The sequence below is a fragment of the Eumetopias jubatus genome, unplaced genomic scaffold (assembly GCF_037043125.1).
Source record: "Eumetopias jubatus isolate StellerSeaLion01/CBP00866 unplaced genomic scaffold, mEumJub1_p1.0 scaffold_5, whole genome shotgun sequence".
In the NCBI taxonomy this organism is placed as follows: Eukaryota; Metazoa; Chordata; class Mammalia; order Carnivora; family Otariidae; genus Eumetopias; species Eumetopias jubatus.
Window position 1 is genome coordinate 11,032,830 of NW_028274811.1, and position 20,406 is coordinate 11,053,235.

Genomic DNA, 20,406 nt, shown 5'->3' on the forward strand with positions numbered 1-20,406 from the left:
TTTATTAGATTTTTTTTATTATTATTCATTTGAGGCAGAGAGATATATATATAGAGACAGCATGAGCAGGGGGAGGTGCAGAGGCAGAGGGAGAAGCAGGCTCTCCGCTGAGCAGGGAGCCAGATGTGGGACTCGATCCCAGGACTCTGGGATCACAACCTGAGCAGAAGGCAGAGGCTTAACCATCTGAGCCACCCAGGCAGCCCTCAGTGTTTTTATTTTAAAGATTATTTATTCTGGAGGGGGGCAAAGGGAGACAAGCAGACTCCAGCTGAGCGAGGAGTCTGACACAGGACCCCGAGATCATAACCTGAGCTAAAACCAAGAGTTGGGCACTCAACTGACAGAGCCACCCAGGTGCCCCTGATTTCGGTGTTTTTAAAATGTATTGAGGCTTTATGTGACATGGGAGTTGGCACATTTTTTCTTAATGAGTGAGATATCAATTAAACATTTTACACTTGCAGCCATGTGGTCTTTTTTGACTACTTACCACTGCAGTTACAGGATGCAAGCTACCATCAACAATAAGTAAACAAGTGGATACGGTCATGTTCCAACAAACATTTATTTACAAAAACAAGCAGCTGAATAACCACATGAAAAGATGTTCAACAACATCAGTCAATGGAGAAATACAAATCAAAACTGCAATGGATTCCACTTCATATACCTATTAGGAGGGCTGTAATTAAAACAAACAAAAATGAGGGCGCCTGGGTGGCTCAGATGGTTAAGCATCTGTCTTCGGCTCAGGTCATGATCCTGGGATCCCGGGATCGAGTCCCGCATCGGGCTCCCTGCTCCTTGGGAGCCTGCTTCTCCCTCTGCTTCTCTCTCTCTCTCTCCCTCTGTCTCTCATGAATAAATAAATAAAAATCTTTAAAAATAAATAAATAAAATTATTTAAAAAAAATGGAAAGTAAATGCCAGTGATGATTTGGAGAAACTGGAACCCATGGCTAGTGGAAATGTGAAATGGTGGAACCACTGTGGGAAACAGTTTAGTGGTCCCTCCAAAAGCTAAACATTAAATTATCATGCAACCCAGCAATCCCACTTCTCGGTGTATACCCCAAAGCATTGAAAACAAGGACTCAAACAGATGCTTAAGAAACAAACAAACAAAAACAAAACCCAGATACTTATTCACAAATGTTCACTGGTGCATTTTTTTTTTTACAATAATCAAACATAAAAACAACCCAAGTGTTGGTCATAGATGAATGGTAAACAATGTATATGTTTACATATATACCACATATATATACATATAATGGTATATACATATAATGGAATATTACTTGGCTATAAAGTGGAATGAACTTCTGATAAATGCTACAATATGGATGGACCTTGAAAACATTATGCCAAGTGAAATAAGCCAGACACAGAGGCACAAATATTGTATGATTTCACATATATGAGATATCTAGAATAGGCCAACTCATAGGGATACAAAGTTGATTAGAGGGGCTGGAAGGAATGGGGAATGAGGAGTTACTCTTTAATGGGGACAGAGTTTATGTTGGGGATGATAAAAAAGTTTTGAGTGTGGTTAATGGTGATGGTTGCTCATTATGAATGTAATTGATGCCATTGAATTGTACACTTAAAAATGGTTTTGAAAATTTAGGTGGCTGGCCCTGGGGCTGTAGCTTATTGACCCCCGCCTAGAATATCATCTATTTGAGGTAACATTCCACATGTGCTTCCAAAGAACATGTGTTCTGCGGTTGGTAGAATGTTCCACGAATCAGTTAGGTAAAGTTGGTTTCTTCTGTCTTTGTTCTCCTGTTCCTCCTTCCCTGTCTTCTTTTGTGTGAAATACTTTTTCGTATACCTGTCCCATTCTTCTGCTGATTTTTAAACATTTTTATTTCTTCATAGTTACTGTAGGAGTTTAGTATAAATATTAACTGATCACAGGGCACCTGAGTGGCTCAGTCAGTTAGGCATCTGACTGTTGGTTTCGGCTCACTCATGATCTCACGTTCGTGGGATCAGGCCAGCGACTGGCTCCACACTCAGTGGGGAGTCTGCTTGGGATTCTCTCTCTCCCTCTGCCCCTCCCCCCTTTCTCTTTCTCTATCAAATAAATAAATAAATATTTTATTTTTATTTTTTTATTTAAAGATTTTATTTATTTATTTGAGAGAGAGAGGCAATGAGATATAGAAAGCATGAGAGGGAAGAGGGTCAGAGGGAGAAGCAGACTCCCTGCTGAGCAGGAAGCCCGATGCGGGACTCGATCCCGGGACTCCGGGATCATGACCTGAGCCGAAGGCAGTCGCTTAACCAACTGAGCCACCCAGGCGCCCCAATAAATAAATATTTAAAAAAAATATTAACTGATCACAATCTACACTAGGTTAATACTGACTTAAATTCTGGTAAAACATAGCAACTTTACAATGCAGTTATAATGCTCCTCCCTTCATTATCTATTACATCACATCTATATATGCTATAAACCCAACAGTACAGTGTTACAAGTATCACTTTAGGGCGCCTGGGTGGCTCAGTTGGTTAAGCGACTGCCTTCAGCTCAGGTCATGATCCTGGAGTCCCGGGATCGAGTCCCGCATCGGGCTCCTTGCTCAGCAGGGAGTCTGCTTCTCCCTCTGACCCTCTTCCCTCTCATGCTCTCTGTCTCTCATTCTCTCTCTCTCAAATAAATAAATAAAATCTTTAAAAAAAAAAAACAAGTATCGCTTTACACAATCTAACAAAAGACTGTGTGTTCTTTAAAGAAATTAAGAGAAGAGAAACAATTAATTTACTCACAAGTTTATAATTTCCGGTGCTTATCATTTCTTCTTATCTGTAAGCATTTCCTTTTACCCTGAAGACCTCCTGCAGTGTACCCTGTAAGACAAGCTATTAGTCATGAACTCCTCTTCAATCTTTTAATTAAGCTGTAAATCCAAAACAATCACAATAAAAATCTTAAGAATTGTCCAGGAACTGGTCGAGTTAAAAAAAAATTTTTTTTTAAGTAGGCTCCGCACCCAGCATGGAGCCCAACGTAGGGCCTGAACTCACAACCCTGAGATGCAGACCTGAGCCGAGACCAAGAGTCAGATGCTCAACTCACTGAGCCACCCAGGTGCCCCTGGTCGAGATAATTCTAAAGTCAATTCAAAGGAGAAATGCATAAGAATGCCCCCCCAAATTTATAAAAGAACAATGCTCTATCAAATACAAAAATGAAGTCATAATAATTAAAATAACTGGCATAAGAATAGACAGAATAAAGACTCTATAGAATCAGAAGACAGAATAAAAACTCTAGACTCCAAGCCCATGATTAGATTTTACATGATTTATAATTATTTACTAAAAATAAAGGTGATATTTATTTTTTTATTTTTATTTTTTATTAAAAGTTTGCTTTATTTTTCTGTTGAATCAAGGATTAGCCCCCCGTTTAAAGTTTGATAATTTTATGCCTTCCAAACAGTAGCACAGTTAATATCACCTTATCAATAACCAAATAATAAATCAAATTAGTCCCAGTGGTTATATCCACATCTAGGTTGTTCGGGCGGTCAGGAGCTCTTATTTGCTTTAGCTTTTAGTTCTTGGTTATATCTCCAAATACTAAAGACCTGAGAAGCTCCTGCTGCCCCCACAAAGAAATTAACAGCCAACAGACTCCAGTTTTTTGGGATAATTATAAGTGAGTATCTTGACCAAATAAACCCTGCGGCCATCAGAACAGCAGACTGAACTGTGCTGAGCTTCTCTGCAGGTCTGGCCATGTCAGCCAATCCAGCACACACCAACCCCCATTTCATAATTGGAGCCCAGAAAAAAAACTGTTTTGGGACCTGCCGGGTGGTTGTACACCAGCCTCAATCTCTCTGGCAGCAGGAGCTCCCACTTTATCGAGGACCCGGTAGTAGGTGGCCTGAAAGGCCCAGGCACCAGCAGTTGACATCTCTGTGGAGGAGTTGGTCATGGGCGGTCAAGTGGGAGAGTGGCTGCGTGCTCCTCCCTGGATGACAACGAAGGGCACTCGTCACTTTCGCCTGTCACAGTGCCTCGCATCCTCCTCTCCCCTAGGGTGCCCTTCCCGTGACTCATGCTGCCCCCCTACCTAAAGGTGATATTTAGAATCAGCAGTAAAAGGAGAGGCAAATCAAATACTGATGAAAAAAGTCTGTACAACAAGATACAAAGATGAAATCAGAGAGACTGGGAGAAAATATTTGTAATATATATAACAGATAAAAGGATACATTTAAGAATATATAAATAATGGGGCACCCGGCGTCTGACTTCAGTCCTGGTCTTGATCTCAGGGTCCTGGGATTGAGCCCCGGCATCAGGCTCCTTGCTCGGCGCTAAATTGGCTCATCCCTCTGCCTCTTCCCCAACTCGCGCACACTCTCTTTCTCTCCCTTTCTCTCAAATAAATAAAATCTTAAAAAGAAAAAAGAATATATGAATAACCTCCTACACATCAATGAGAAAAAAACAAGTAGCCCAACAGAAAAATGGGAAAGGGATACAGATAAATTATTTGTAAATGAGGGAAAACAAATGACCAATAAACATGAAAAGATGCAGAACCACAAAAGTGATCAGGGAAACAGAAATTAAAACAATGAGACATCATCATGCATTCATTAGATTATCAGAAATTAAAAGAATGAAAATTTAAAATTTTCTAAAGAGTGTAAGGGAATGTGTCCCTTTAAGAACTTCGGTTTTGAGTACTGAAACAGCTACTTTGGAGAGCAATTTGGCAACAGTGATTACAATGTTAAGTGACGCAGCAATTTCACTTTTCAGTATCTATTCAGAGAAGCACTTTTCAAGGAGGCATGTATAAATATGTTCATTGTAACATTGTTTATAATGGTAAAGGACTGGAAGGAATTTAATTTTCACCAATAAAGGAATGCTTGAATAATTTATGCTATATCCATGTTCTTGTTTTTATATAGCATACAACTTATGTATATATATATATATACATGTGTATATGTCATATATATAAATGTGTGTGTATATATATGATATATATATATTCCATTATATACAATAATGGAAGCAGCCCAAATGTCTATCAATTGACAAATGGATAAAGAAGATGTGGTAGAGGGCGCCTGGGTGGGCTCAGATGGTTAAGCATCTGCCTTCGGCTCGGGTCATGATCCCAGGGTCCTGGGATCGTGTCCCGCATCGGGCTCCCTGCTCCTTGGGAGCCTGCTTCTCCCTCTGCCTCTCTCTCTCTCTGTCTCTCATGAATAAATAAATAAATAAATAATAAAAAAAAAAAAGATATGGTAGAATCATTGCCATTTGCAAGGACATGGATGGAGCTAGACAGTATAATGCGAAGCAAGTAAGTCAGGCAGAGAAAGACAAATACCATATGATTTCACTCATGTGGAATTTATGAGACAAAAAAATGAACAAAGGGGGAAAAAGGAGAGAGAAAAAAGGGACAAACCAAGAAACAGACTCAACTATAGAGCACAAACTGATGGTTACCAGAGGGGAGGGGGTGGGAATGGCTGAAGTAAGTGAAGGGGATTGAGGTGTGCACTTGTGATGAGCACCGGGGTGATGTATGGAAGTGTTGAATCACTATACCGTACACCTGAAACTAATATTACTCTGTATGTTAACCAATTGGAATCAAAATAAAAACTTTAAAAAAATAAAAATAAAATTGCATAGGGGCACCTGGGTGGCTCAGTCGTTAAGCGTCTGCCTTTGGCTCGGGTCATGATGCCGGAGTCCTGGGATCGAGCCCTGCTTTGGGCTCCCTGCTCGGTGGGGAGCCTGCTTCTCCCTCTCCCACTCCCCCTGCTTGTGTTCCCTCTCTCGCTCTCTCTGTCAAATAAATAAATAAAATCTTTAAAAAAATAAAAAATAAAAATAAATAAATATTGTCAGAAAACTAGGCATGCCTACCTAACATTTCTGTCTCTTTTAATAATATGCTTTTTTATTTAACCCCATAAAATGTTGACTATTAGGAAGAAAGGTAGTACCCTTTTTTTTAAGAGAGTTTATTTATTTACTTGAGACAGTAACAGAGACGGGGAGGAGAGAGAGGCAGACTCCCCCGCTGAGCAGGGAGCCCGATGTGGGGCTCGATCCCAGGACCCTGGGATCATGACCTGAGCCAAAGGCAGACGCATAACCGAATGAGTCACCCAGGGGCCCCAGAAATGTAGTACCTTGACCAAAGTTGTCTATAATGGAGATACGTCACAATATGCCTTTACTAGATGGCTTTCAATACCAGTTTGGGACAAATTCTTAGAATTTCTTCTTGGAATGAACCAGTTCGGTCAGCTACCAAATTTTTTTCTCTTCTATATCAGAATTGGATTTTTTTTTTTTTTTAAATAAAGTGTTGATTACCTCAGCGGCATTAAGAACAGTATTCTTAGGGTGCCTGGCTGGCTTCGTCGAGAAGCATCCAACTCTTGATTTTGGGGTTGTAAATTTGAGCCCCACAATATTATTTTTCAAGTCATCTACTTGAAAACAAAATCTAAATTGATTTACGTGAAAAAAAAAATCTAAAAAAAAAAGAATACAACTCTTTTTTTTTTTTAAGATGTTATTTATTTATTTGACAGAGAGAGAGAGAGACACAGCGAGAGCGGGAACACAAGCAGGGGGAGCAGCAGAGGCAGAGGGAGAAGCAGGCTCCCCGCGGAGCAGGGAGCCAGATGTGGGGCTCGATCCCAGGACCCCGGGATCACGACCCGAGCCGCAGGCAGACGCCCAACGACCGAGCCACCCAGGCGCCCCAGAATAGAACTCTTTTCAAGTCCCTTTTCCCTGAGGTGAAAAGGACATTATATCTTCTAATATTTTCTTTTTTTCAGAAGTTGATCACGGCTAATCTTTGGCCCAAAGAGTGGGGCAAATTGCTTTGGGATTGTCTGTTTAAGGACAAAGGATCAATCTTTGTCTTAGGCTTTCCCAAATGGCACAGTTGGAACTGTGTGCCCATATCCTAAATCCATCATCGATCTAAGATGGCAGTAAATAAGACTTTACCCAAGGGGAAGCCTAGAATGGCCCGCCCAGGCTATCCGGGGAGCCAGCAACTCCCTCACACGTGCTGTTGAGCACACAGCATCCATTGCCTGAAGCCCGATATACCAACAACATTCACTCCCTAACCATGACCACCTACTGTGTGCCTTGCAGTGTTCTTGCAACGCGGACTCAGCAGTGAACATGACAAACAAGGTTCTTGATACCAGCATGTGTTTTGAAAGCTTCAATTTTGTATTAGGCTTTTGGATGCTGAGGTAATGTGATCTGGACAGGGAAGGCAGAACCTTTTTTTCCTTCAGGGTACACTGTGAAATGATACACCATTTCTTTCCTAGGGAATGAGATATGTGAAGAGATCGTTTGTTTATTTGTTTGTCATGAGATATGACAGAACTCTAATGGATAACCAGTCTTCTCTTAACCAAGGTCCCGACCAGTAACCCACCCCTCACTGCCACCCGTCCGCATCGTGGTGTAATGCTTTGGGGGCAGGTGGCAGCTCCTGGAGGTCCAGGGAAGGTAAGGTTGAGAGAGAAAACCGCCTCTGATCAATACAGCTGCAGCAGCATCATAAATAATTTAAGCACATACTCCGTTTTTAGTTTCTTTGATCTGCTTCTCTCATCATGCAGTGTGACTGCCACAAAAGTTTACTCTTTCCAAGGCTGAAGAACCTTTCCCGGCACCTCAGTCATCTTCCTGGGGCAAAGGTCCACTTTGTATCAAACCTTCAGCTTCATAACCCAGCATCGATGTTTTTGCCATCCTGAAGGAGCTCAAGTGCATTGCTGCTTTGAGACGTCACAAGCCAGAGATAGGGCTGGTAATAAGCCAAATGGGGTGGCTCTAAGAGCCGTCTTCCTGTTGTTCCTTATTTGTTTTAGAAGGTGGTTTTGTTGGGGGAGGGAAGAAACAGGGAGGAAGGTGGAGGGACGATTTATAGGATCTCAGATTCTGATCTAGTATTGTTTTTGACGGCAATGAATAAGGAGATGGGGTATATTAAGAGGTATCAATTGGTATAGGATTGGCTGCTAATTATCAAAACAAGGAGCTGACTGGCTCTGGCAAAAAAATGACAAAGTGTGTCTATTCTATTTTGCCACCAAGGTATATATTAAAAATCTCCTTGTTGTGCTGGGGTTCCTCAACAAAGGGCACAGTTCGTACCTCCATTATTTTGAAATTAAGAATATTACCACCACCGATATAGGCTGATTTATTGATTAAAGTATTTGCTAGGGCTCGAGCTTGCTGTTCTATTATAGGGGAGGGAAATATCTGGGAAGAAATTTGCAGAGGAGAAGCAAATCCTGCTATAAAAATAACATTGACTTTGAGGAGCAGGAAGGACAACATTTTGGCCAAGAAGTAGGCACATTTTTACCTGTCTCCAAACTACAAGCCAAGGCAAGGGGAGGAGCTATAGTATAGATTTAAAATAATATACCACCTTTTTCTGAATAAGATCAAGGGCACCACAGGGAAAGCATGTTGAGAAGTGTATTTATTAACTGCGTTTTTGTATCTGCCATACTGACTCTCAACAGAACATTCTCCTTCAGAGTCTCGCTATTCTAGCTGCCTCTCTTCTCATTGACTCTGCTTTACTTCACCTGCTTCTTATTTGGACCCATAATTGAAACGGAGGGTGCTGTGTCTTTTCTAATTTCAAGTGAATATGCTCTGTTCTAAGGCCTCAAACCACTTTTGGGGTGCCTTTCCCCCATGCCCACACATTTAGATAGGTCTCTAACTGGTGTACCAAAAAGCTCCTCGGTGCTCTGAGGCTCCTCCCACAGCCCACCGGGGAGCTGTGTGCTGGCAAACAAAAGGGGAACAATTCAATGGTTTGAATGGCTCGGTCTGGTGTCAGGAGGTAATCAGAATTAGTAACGAACCCAAGACAAACCACAACATCGCAGCCACAGCCTGAGGCTCTGACTCTGAACTCATGTCTCTTAATTTACTGAGACATGCACAATTCTGAATTCTATCAGGGGAAACATTTTTATAATATTTTCCACCATAATGGAGTCTTCCACTCCGCTTATCCTCCTAATACGTTTCTGGAACACAGGAGTAATATTTACAAATGTTTCCTTAGAGAAGTAATACGGTTTCATTAATATAATGAGAAGAATATTTTCTGCAAATATATCCATTGTAGAGTTACATCAGCTTGCTAAGGGAAAGCACTGTATTTCACGAAGGCATTTCACAGCATGTCATTTACTCTTAGAAAGGAAAATCGTTAATATTTATCTTCCCGGATCCTTACATACAAAGATTCCTAATATGTTTGCTATGTGTAATGTCTACTTAGTTGAAACAATTGCACCTCGTGATTCCAAAAAGGAGTTTTAAGTTTCTTGTTGCAATGTGGCAAGTTTGGTTTACCTGTATGAAAAGACATACTTTTTAAAAAATTTAACCATAGAAGCTCTCATTGAGAAACAAACTTTATTTTTTCTAAAGATTTTTATTTATTTATTTGAAAGAGAGAGAGCAAGCATGAGTGGGGAAGCTGTAGTGGCAGAGGGAGAAGCAGACTCCCCGCTGAGCAGGGAGCTCGACGTGGGGCTTGATCCCGGGACCCCGGGATCATGACCTGAGCCGAAGGCAGACGCTCAACGACTGAGCCATCCAGGCGCCCTGAGAAACAAACTTTAAACCATTTGTTACATATTAGTCCATTATTTTGTTAACGAGAGGAAAATGACTCTCACATATAAAGCATCCTACACCTACTAAGCCCACTACAAGTATTTATTCAAGGAACAAATGAATATGTATACAACTGGAGAAACTGAGGTCAAATGAAAGATTTGGACCATTATCAAGTATTGTATCTAACCCAATTATGAAATCCTCTAAACAGCTAATTCAAATATTCTTTTTCCTTTCTTTCCTTAAAAGACAAATGAAAGCTTTGATATTGGACATTTACTCTTTGAAAGGGAAATCTGAGAGTAATGTCTTGAGGAAAATAAAAGCCTTCAGATTAAAATTTCAGAATAAAAAGGGGGCGCCGGGGTGGCTCAGTCGGATGAGCAGCCGACTCTTAATTTCTGCTCCGGTCATGATCTCAGGGTCTAGAGATCAAGCCCAGGGTCTGGTCGGGCTCCTCACTCAACAGGGAGTCTGCTCGAGATTCTCTCTCCCTCTCCCTCTGCCCATCCCCCGCTCTCTCTCTCTCTCTCTCTCTCTCTCTCTCTCTCAAATAAATAAATAAATAAATAAATCTTTAAAAATTTTTTTCAGAATAAAAATGCAGAAGGAAATTATTGTTTCGTAATACCACTTCTGTCTGGCTTTTAATCTTAATTCTAAGAGCCTAAATGACATTTAAATACAATGAAATTACAAAATCTCATTCGAGGGTAGGGAAAACTGGAAATCTTAGTAAAGTTCTAATTTTCCTTTTTTTCTATCGAAGCCACCACCTTTGTTTGATTTTCCAAGGGACTGCCACAAGTGGGAAATAAAAACAGTAATTCAGCCCTCTCTTCACCTGCCAACCGACACCAGAGTTCCAGTGTGAGAAATTATATTTTATGGTACATGTGTCCGAAATTTATGGTCCCCCCTTTCTTTGTTACAGAACCTTGATAAATGTGCCCTATCTAAAAAAACAAAACAAATGTCCCAGCCTTCTTTACAGGTAGACATGGCCAGTGAGATGTTGAGGAAGTTGTTAGGTGGGGCTCCTGGACAGTCCTTTTGCCTTCTCCTTCCCTCTCTTTTTTTTTCAAACAAATATTTTACTTTATCGTTCTTTTTTTAAGTAAACGCGACACCTAATGTGGGGCTCGAACTCACGACCCTGAGATCAAGGGTCACACCCTCTACCGACGGAGCCAGCCAGGCGCCCCTCCTCCCCTCTCTCCCGCCTGACACACACACTTCTGACGGCTGGCCTTCCGGGGAGTCCCCAGCGCCGGCTGTTGCGGAGAGCCTGAGGATGGAAGTCACGCGCTAAGATGACCAGCCTGCGTCTCTCGGAGCGGTGGGGCTGCCATTCCAGCCTTTCCTGCTGCCAGTACCAGCACTACTTCTACTGCTGACGCACAACGTCCCAGCAGTTTCAGGTGTACGACCCGGCGATTCAAAATCTTTATACGTGACGCTGTGCTCACAGGCATCGGCTACCATGGGTCACCGTACAACCACTGACTGTCTTGTCTATGAGGCACCTGTCATCCTTACGACTTATTCATTTTATAACTGGAAACCTGTACCTCCTACTGCCCTTCACCCATTTATTTGAGTTTTCTGTTACACGCAACGAAACCTAGTCCCTACCGATAGAGCCACGTGATAGCTATTTGGTCTTTGGCAATTCATTTAACTTCTCCGTGGCTCAGTTTACTCCTCTGTACAAATGGGCATATTATCCTAGCATGGGCTCAGAGAGTTGTCAGGATTACCCGAATTAACACATGTAAAGAGTTTAGCAGTGTAAGCAGCAGAGAGGACTCAATGAATCCTCTCTGTTATTATTATCCACTTGCATCGGGATAACACCCCCGGGTGAATAAATGTGAAAGGAAAGAGCATATGAAGAGGAGAAATCACTGCGTTTCTTTCCTGTCATATTCTTCAGAGGCAGGGACCTGGGCAAAGAGCTTAACAGAACACTGATAATACTTCTCACTTAAAAGCACCTGACATCCTAAAATTTGTATGGAACCACAAAAGACCCCAAATAGGGCACCTGGGTGGCTCAGTTGGTTAAGCGACTGCCTTCGGCTCAGGTCATGATCCTGGAGTCCCGGGATCGAGTCCCGCATCGGGCTCCCTGCTCAGCAGGGAGTCTGCTTCTCCCTCTGACCCTCTTCCCTCTCGTGCTCTCTTATCTCTCATTCTCTCTCTCTCTCTCTCAAATAAATAAATAAAATCTTTAAAAAAAAAAAAAGACCCCAAATAGCCACAGCAATCTTGAAGAAGAAGAACCAAACTGGAGGGGTATCACAATGCCAGATTTCAAGTTCCATTGCAAAGCTGTGGTCATCCAGACAGTATGGGACGGGCACAAAAAATAGACATACAGATCAATGGGGCAGAATAGAGAGCCCAGCAACAAACCCACAATTATATAGTCAATTGATCTATGACAAAGGAGGCAAGAATGTACCATGGGGGAAAAGACAGTCTTTTCAATAAATGGTGCTGGGAAAACTGGACAGCTACATGGAAAAGAATGAAATGGACCACTTCCTTATACCAAACACAAAAATAAACTAAAAAACGATTAAAGACCTAAATGTGAGACTTGAAACCATAAAAATCCTAGAAGAGAGGAGGGACAGTGATGTCTCTGATACTGGTGGTAGCAACATTTTCTAGGTGTCTCCTGAGGCAAGGGAAACAAAATAAAAAATAAACTACTGAGGGGGGCCTGGCTGGCTCAGTCCATGGAGCATGAGACACTTGATCTCGGGGGTGTAAGTCTGAGCCCCACGTTGGGTGTAGAGATGATTTGAAAATAATCTCAAAAAAAAAAAAAAACTACCGGGACTACATCAAAATAAAAGGCTTCTGCACAGCAAAAGAAACAATCAATAAGACAAAAAGACAACCTACTGAAGGGAGAAGATATCTGCAAATGATATATGTGATAAGGGGTTGGTATCCAAAATATATAAAGAACTTATATAACGCAACACCAAAAAATCACAAATAAGGCAATTAAAAAATGGGCAGAAGACATGAACAGACATTGCTCCAAAGAAACATCTAGATGGCCAACAGACACATGAAAAGAACTCAACAGCAATCATCATCAGGGAAGGGCAAATCAAAACCACAATGGGATATCGCCTCACACCTGTCAGAATGGCTAAAATCAAAAACACAAGAAACAACAAGTGTTGGCGAGAACGTGGAGAAAAGGGAACCCTCCTACACCGTTGGTGGGAATGCAAACTGGTGCAGCCGCTCTGGGGAACAGTACGGAGGATCCTCAAAAAGTTGAAAACAGAATTATCATATGATCCAGTAATTCCACGACTGGGTTTACCCAAAGAGTAAGAAAACATTAAATCTCAAGGATATATGCACCCCCATGTTTATGGCAGCATCATTTACAATAACCAAAATATGGAAGCAACCTGAGTGTCCATTGATAGAAGAATGGATAGAGAAGAGGAGATATATATATAAATATATATACATACACACAGTAGAATATTACTCATCCATAAAAACAATGAAATGTTGCCATTTGCAACAACATGGATGGATCTAGAGAATATAATGCTGAGTGAAATAAGTCAGAGAAAGACACCATATGATTTCACTCATATGTGGAATTTAAGAAACAAAATGAATGAACAAAGCGAAAAAGAGACAAAAAGCAGGCTCTTAACTCTAGAGAACACACTGGTGATTACCAGAAGGGGCGGGTGGGGGAAGCAGGTGCAGGGCATCAAGAGCACACTTACTGTGATGAGTACAGAACTGTCCAATCACTGTATTGTACACCTGAAACTATGTAACATTGTTAATGAACAATGTGAACCAATTCATGATAGTAATTACACTGGAATTAAAAAAAATAAAGAAATTATATACTCAAAATAAATAAGTAAATAAAAGCACTTTACAGATGATACGGAGCGATTTTCAGAAACCACAGTTCCTCTCATCCTTACCAGAGTTCTGGGATGAAGCGAAGGTTGGAGCTTGTTTGCGTTGGCAGGTCATTCGCTTGCTGGCTCAGGGGCTGATATCCAAGTTCGCTGTTCCAACGAGGGCCAGTTGGCTTTGTTCCATTTCACGGCCTACACAGTGCAGTGTACTCAGCCCTGGTTAACTGCCCTCTGAACATAATTCCAAGTTTAAATCATGTGGGAGGGGACATGAGGAAGTATAACTCAGTCATGCTCTGGAGAAACACTAACCCTGCCCACAGGTGCCTAGGTGGGTTGTAAGTAGAGCCGTTTTTGTTTTTTTTTTCTTTTTAAGAGAGCAGCTTCCTGAATCTTTTCCAGAAGTCTGATTTTTTTTTTTTCCCAGCTAGTTTATTTAGAAGCCTTCTGAGCCTTAGGGTTTCAACTTTAGGATGACTGCCAGATTATTTCCATTCTGATCTTCATATAATAATAATGGTAAGAGTTAATACGTATTGAGCGCTCACTATGGGTTGTGTACTATTTTAAGTAATTACTGATGGGGAGAACAAAGGCCAAAGAAATGTAGATAAAATTAAGTTTCCTTACAACTTGCAGCCCATCAGGCGCCTGGGTGGCTCAGTTGGTTAAGCGACTGCCTTCGGCTCAGGTCGTGATCCTGGGGTCCCGGGATCGAGTCCCACATCGGGCTCCCGGCTTGGTGGGGAGCCTGCTTCTCCCTCTGAGCCTCTCCCCTCTCGTGCTGTTTCTCTCTCGCTCGCTCTCTAATAAATAAATAAAATATTTAAAAAAAAAACACCTTGCAGCCCATCGACAAATACTTGAGACAGGCAGGATATTCCTCGAGGAGTTCAAAACTGCCTTCTTGCTAATGCTCTGCTAGAGGCAAAAAGCAACCTTAGCTGGCCAATCACCTGACCTCCAGGGTCCTGCTCAAGTTTTCTTTTACATATGAAAATCCTTTGGAAACTTCCTTTATCTCTACCCCACCCTCCCCCCCCAAATTTAAAAGTATATCATCAATCGCTCCTTACAAACCCAGTGTAGCTCCTTCTGCCCACGGGGCCTTGTCCCGTGCTTTAATAAAACCACCTTTTTGCACCACAAATGTCTCAAGAATTATTTCCTGACCCTCTGTTCCCGGCCCTGGCGACCCATCAATTCCGTCACCCAGCTGGGTCCTGGCAGAATTCGACGAGGCTCCGTCTGTACTGCTCCGTCCTCCCTACAGAGACGGGCACCCTGAGACACCAACAGTGGGATGACTTGTCCCAAAGTGACCTGGGGAGGTAGCCGCAGGGCCAGGAGAGGGCCCGGGCTCTTCACCACCATGCGGGATCTGTCATATTCATAACCTCTCCACCTTCTGTCTTTCTCCTTCAGGCCTCGGACACTCCCGAGAAAGCGGGGATGGTTCTGGGACCAGGTGCCTCTGACGGTGGCCATATTTTTTATCGCTTGTCGCTCTGCATTCCACTCTCTTGTTGCTTACAAAGGATTATAAAATCCATCAGGCAGGGTCTTCCGCCAGGCCTGGCAACCACAAGAAGAAGTCTGTTCTCTATGCCAGAGGCTTCTTGCCTTTTCTTGGTCCTTCAGCTGAGCTCACTGTCCAAAGCCCACGAGGGCCTCTGGTCTGTGGCTCTGAGGCCACCTTGCTCCACAAGAAATTGTTTTCCGAAAGCCATTCCTGCTAGGGACATCCGACTGGGCGAGAATGACTCCCTGGAATACTTCCTAGAATAAACCCTCATTTCCTTGGTCCTAACAGACACCCTCAAAGCAATAACAGCTTTGTGTGGGGGTGGGGCAGGTGGGAGGAAAAGATGGGCCGTGGGGGTGGGGATTGACCCAGGATTTTTAAAAAGGAGAAAGGTACAAAAATGCGTCCTCTTCTCTGATCTGCCTCCCCAAGCCCATAATCCATCTAATATGGAGAAAAACATTAGACACAGGCCAACTGAGGGACATTCTGCAAAATACCTGACCAGCGTTCCTCAAAACTGTTGCAGTCATCAAGAACAAGGGAAGTCTGGAAACTGTCCCAACCGAGAGGAGACATGATAACTAAATGTAATATGCTGTCCTGCGTGGGATCCTGGAACAGAAAAAAGGACACCAGGTAAAACTTAAGGAGATCGGAATATAGTTAATAATAATGCACTGATATTGGTTAGTTAATTGGAGCAAATGTACCACACTAATGGCAGATGTTAATAATAGGGAAACTGGCGTCGCCTGGCTGGCTCCGTCGGTAGAGAGTGCGACTCTCCATCTTGGGGCTGCGAGTTCAAGTCCCACGGTGGGTGTAGAGATTAGTTAAAAATAAAATCTTGGGCGCCTGGGTGGCTCAGTTGGTTAAGCAACTGCCTGCGGCTCAGGTCATGATCCCGGAGTCCCGGGATCAAGTCCCGCATCGGGCTCCCTGCTTGGCGAGGGGCCTGCTTCTCCCTCTAACCCTCCCTGCTCTCGTGTACTCTCTCTCTCTCTCTCATTCTCACTCTCTCAAAATAAATAAATAAATCTTAAAAAAAAATAAAATCTTTAAAAATAGGGGAAACTGGGTGCAGAGTATTTGGGAACTCGGTACTACCTTTGCAATTTTTCTATAAATCTAAAACTTCCAAAATAAAAAGTTGTTTTTTTTTTTTTTTTTTTTGAAAAAAAGCAAGACGAAAGTCCTGTTCTCTCTGAGATTTGCCTGGGCTAGCTGACGGGCTGTCCTCTTATTGTAAAAACCCTGAACCAACACCCTCTCAACTCTAAAGAGCTTGGGGCACTTTCCAGACAACGACACACCGGTTTTTATTGTTTCTGCTGAGCCAGGTGGCACCTTTTATGATTCCTGTGTTGTACAGTAATGAGATCTGACACAGGGAAGGGCGTGCTAAAAGTTGCCAGGACGAGGGCATAGCTGGGTGGGGAGCCCTGTTTGTTTACCTTTCCTAGGACCACTGCAGGCTGTGCAGGGAAACTGGGAGGAATTCAATTCTATTCAACAAAAGTGAACAATTCTATTCAACAAAAGTGAACTAGCCCCTCTTATGTGTTGGAAGCACCGGAAATCTGAAACCGTGGAAGATTCAGTTGCCTGCTCGAGGGCCTTGTGCTACAGTTGGAGAGCAAATAATAGTAGCAATAGGTAATTTCAGGGACGCCTGGGGGCTCAGTCGGTTGAGCATCTGCCTTCGGCTCAGTCATGCTCCCGGGGTCCTGGGATGGAGCCCTGAGTTGGGCTCACTGCTCAGCAGGGAGTCTGCTTCTCCCTCTCCCTGCTCTCATTCTCTTTACTCGTTGGGCCTCTCGGCCTCAGGTCAAAGCTCTGTACAAGCCCATTTTGCTTGTACAGAAAAAAAAGATTTTTTTTTCTTTTTTTTCTTTCTTTTTAATAGTAAGTCTCTGCATTAAAAGAAGCAGTTGCCTAAACTGGGGGTTCTCCACCAGTCATCTGTGCTAAGTTTTATTCCATACATTTTGAAATTACTTCCCTCTTTCCATGTTTCCTGAGGGCTGGTATGTGTTTGGGGCGCCTGGGTGGCTCAGTTGGCTAAGGGTCTGCCTTCAGCTCAGGTCATGATCTCAGGGTCCTGGATCAAGCCCGGCGTCGGGCTCCCTGCTCGTGGGGAGCCTGCTTCTCCCTCTTCCTCTGCTCCTCTCCCGACTCATGCTCTGTCAAATAAATAAAATCTTTAAAAAAAAAAAAAAAAGTGGTGTGTGTAGAGGCCAGCTGAGGATGTATGTGGAGATGTTTACAATTATTGAGGAAGAAAAAGGATGTAATAGGAGAACATGATTTGTTTTGTTTTGTTTTGAGAATATGATTTTTAAAGCGGATACAGATCAGCTATCATAAGGATTTCTTAGCATCTTTTGTTTTAAAGATTTTATTTATTTATTTGACAGAGACAGACAGCGAGAGAGGGAACACAAGCAGGGGAAGTGGGGGAGGGAGAAGCAGGCTTGCCATGATACTTAACGACAGCCACCCAGGCACCCCGGATTTCTTAGTATCTTTAAGGAAAGAGAAACCGTGATCAATATTTAGGCTTACATTTTTATTTTTATTTATTTATTTATTTATTTTTAAGATTTTATTTATTTGACAGAGAGAGACACAGCGAGAGAGGGAACACAAGCAGGGGGAATGGGAGAGGGAGAAGCAAACTCCCCGCCGAGCAGGGAGCCCGATGCGGGGCTCGATCCCAGAACCCCGGGATCATGACCTGAGCCGAAGGCAGACGCTTAACGACTGAGCCACCCAGGCGCCCCTAGGCTTACATTTTTAGAAACATAAGCACTGAACAGTGATGGAATAGACAGAGGTCATATCAGAAGATGTTTTTCTTCTATAACTTATTTAGATGTGATTTAACTTCTCCTTGCAAAACCTTTATTACAGTTAAAATAGGTTCAGTCTTGAAAAGATAGGCCATAATTTTACATCTGGCCTGAGGGATAAGAAATGGGTTTACATGTTATTTTGCATTTTATGAAACTGGCTGCAAATCAGAGGAATACAAAGAGAATTATTTTTAGCGGATTTATACGTATCATACACGACGCTATTGCTTTTAGAGGAAATGGTTTTCTGGAAGAAACGGACAGCAAGATTCCCTGATTGATGGATCCAATAAGCATGACTTTTCATACCTACCATGTGCTGTGTTACTTCCCACAAATTCAAAGATGAGTAAATCCGAGCTGCTGACACCAAGAGCTCGCAGTCTGCCTGAAAAAATAGGTAAGTCAACAGAAAATTATTGTCCGATATGACGTGTTCTATAATAGTCACATAGTCAGACCATGGGAACACCAGGTGGAAGGATGGCTTTATAAGGGGCCGGTGTCCTGCTCTGCCTCAGTCAGCTGGGGCTGGTGACACCTGACCTTTAAACTGACAGCGAAGTGTAAGCAAGAGTTCAGAAGGGCAGGCAAAACGCATCCTCGGCAGAGAATCAGCCGTGCAAAGAATAGAGAGTGCAGAGTGCATTCAGGGGCTATAGACACTTCACTGTGATTGGGCTGGGGAGGTGGAATGACCAAAGATGTGGCTGGGAAGGTCGGTAGGGCGCAGCTCTCCTTATATAGCGCCTGATGTAGCATGCAAAGGAGGAGGCCATTAGACATTACCCTGTAGACCAACACTTCTCAAACTTCAGTGTCCACAAGGCACCCTTATGGAGCTCCTTTAAAATGATACTCGAAGAAAGTCAGTAAAATAAAATAAAACGACACTCGATGGCACCTGGGTGGCTCAGTCAGTTGGGCCGCCGACTTTTGATTTGGGTTCAGGTCATGATCTCGGGGTCCTGGGATCCAGCCCCACATTGAGCCCTGCATCAGGCTCCACGCTCAGCAGGGAATTGGCTTCAGGATTCTCTCTCTCTCCCTCTGCCTCTCCCCCTGCTTGCTCACTCTCTCTCTAAAATGAATAAATTTTTTTAAAAATAAATAAAATGACGTTCAATGGGTCTGAGTGTCGCCATTTCTAACAAGCCCCAGGTGCTCTGGGGCTGCAACCCCGTGATCTGAAGGCCTCACTGAGGGAGCCGTTCATTACGATTCCAGCAGCAGGACTGGGCTGCTTGTGTGTGCTAAGCTCTGATACCTTCTGCCCTTTGGGAGGAGGGGTGCGCAGTGGGACCTGGGCCACCAGAGCCTCCAGGCTGTGGAGCTTGTGCCGTGAGCCCACAAGCTGCGTCCTGGGTTTACGGCAGGTGCGCTACAAGTAGTACTTTCCATACATTCTGTGATGGGAAGAAAAGGGGGAAGCAAGGCCGGCTCAGACACGCAGGTGTGTGCTCTCAGAGGCACAACCTGGCTTTCTGCTAAGAACCCACAGTGTTGCCCAAAGACACCGACAGGGTCTGTTAACATGCGTGGCCCCCAGCCTTGTCTCCTCAAGCATTCAGCGTTTGAAGACTGAAACCTCAACTCCTAATCGTCTCTGCTGGTGGGGCTGAGTTCATTCCAGCCTGCGGTGGTTTCTGTCACTGTCCCTCTGTCCGTCTCTCAAAGTGGCAAGACTCTGTTATGTGGTGGCAGCCAAGGAATGATGGACTGAAAACAGAATCGCGTTCTGCGACCTCCCAGTTCTTAGTGTTTCATTATTATATTTATGGCTTTATATGTTATCTTAAGTCATTTTTCTTTTTTTAAAAAAGATTTTATTTACTTGAAAGAGAGAGAGACGGCGAGCACACAAGCAGGCCAGAGGGAGAAGCAGACTCCCCACTGAGCAGGGAGCCCGATGTGGGGCTCGATCCCAGGACCCTGAGATCATGACCTGAGCTGAAGGCAGTCGCTTAACCGACTGAGCCACTCAGGGGCCCTTAAGTCATTTCTTTGTCCATCCTCAAAACAGAACTGAGATGATTAGTTTGGCCATTTCTCCTAATGACAGTAATAGACATCCATTCAGCATAGGAAAATGCCAACCTGTGTCAAATGAATGCCAATTTGAATTTCTGCTGAGTCTGTTGGCCTTTGGGTCACTGTTGTAAGAAAGTGTGTGAGTATAAACGTATTCACACATAGTTGGTTATATCTGCGGGTCCATTTCTAGAAAAGGAATGGGAGGGAGGTCCTGTTTTTTTTGTTTTTTTGTTTTTTTTTTTTTAGGATTCTATTTATTTGAGAGAGAGAACGGGGGGAGAGGGAGAGAGAAAATCCCAACCAGGCTCTATGCTGAGCGCAGTGCCCGATCTGGGGCTCGATCTCATGACCCTGAGAT

At 43.2% G+C, this 20,406-nt stretch overlaps 1 pseudogene; it reads right to left on the bottom strand.

Moving 5' to 3' along the window:
• Window positions 1-3,551: 3,551 nt before the first annotated feature.
• Window positions 3,552-3,943, bottom strand: LOC114200727 (mitochondrial pyruvate carrier 2 pseudogene; annotated as a pseudogene).
• Between the last annotated feature and the right edge of the window lie 16,463 nt (window positions 3,944-20,406).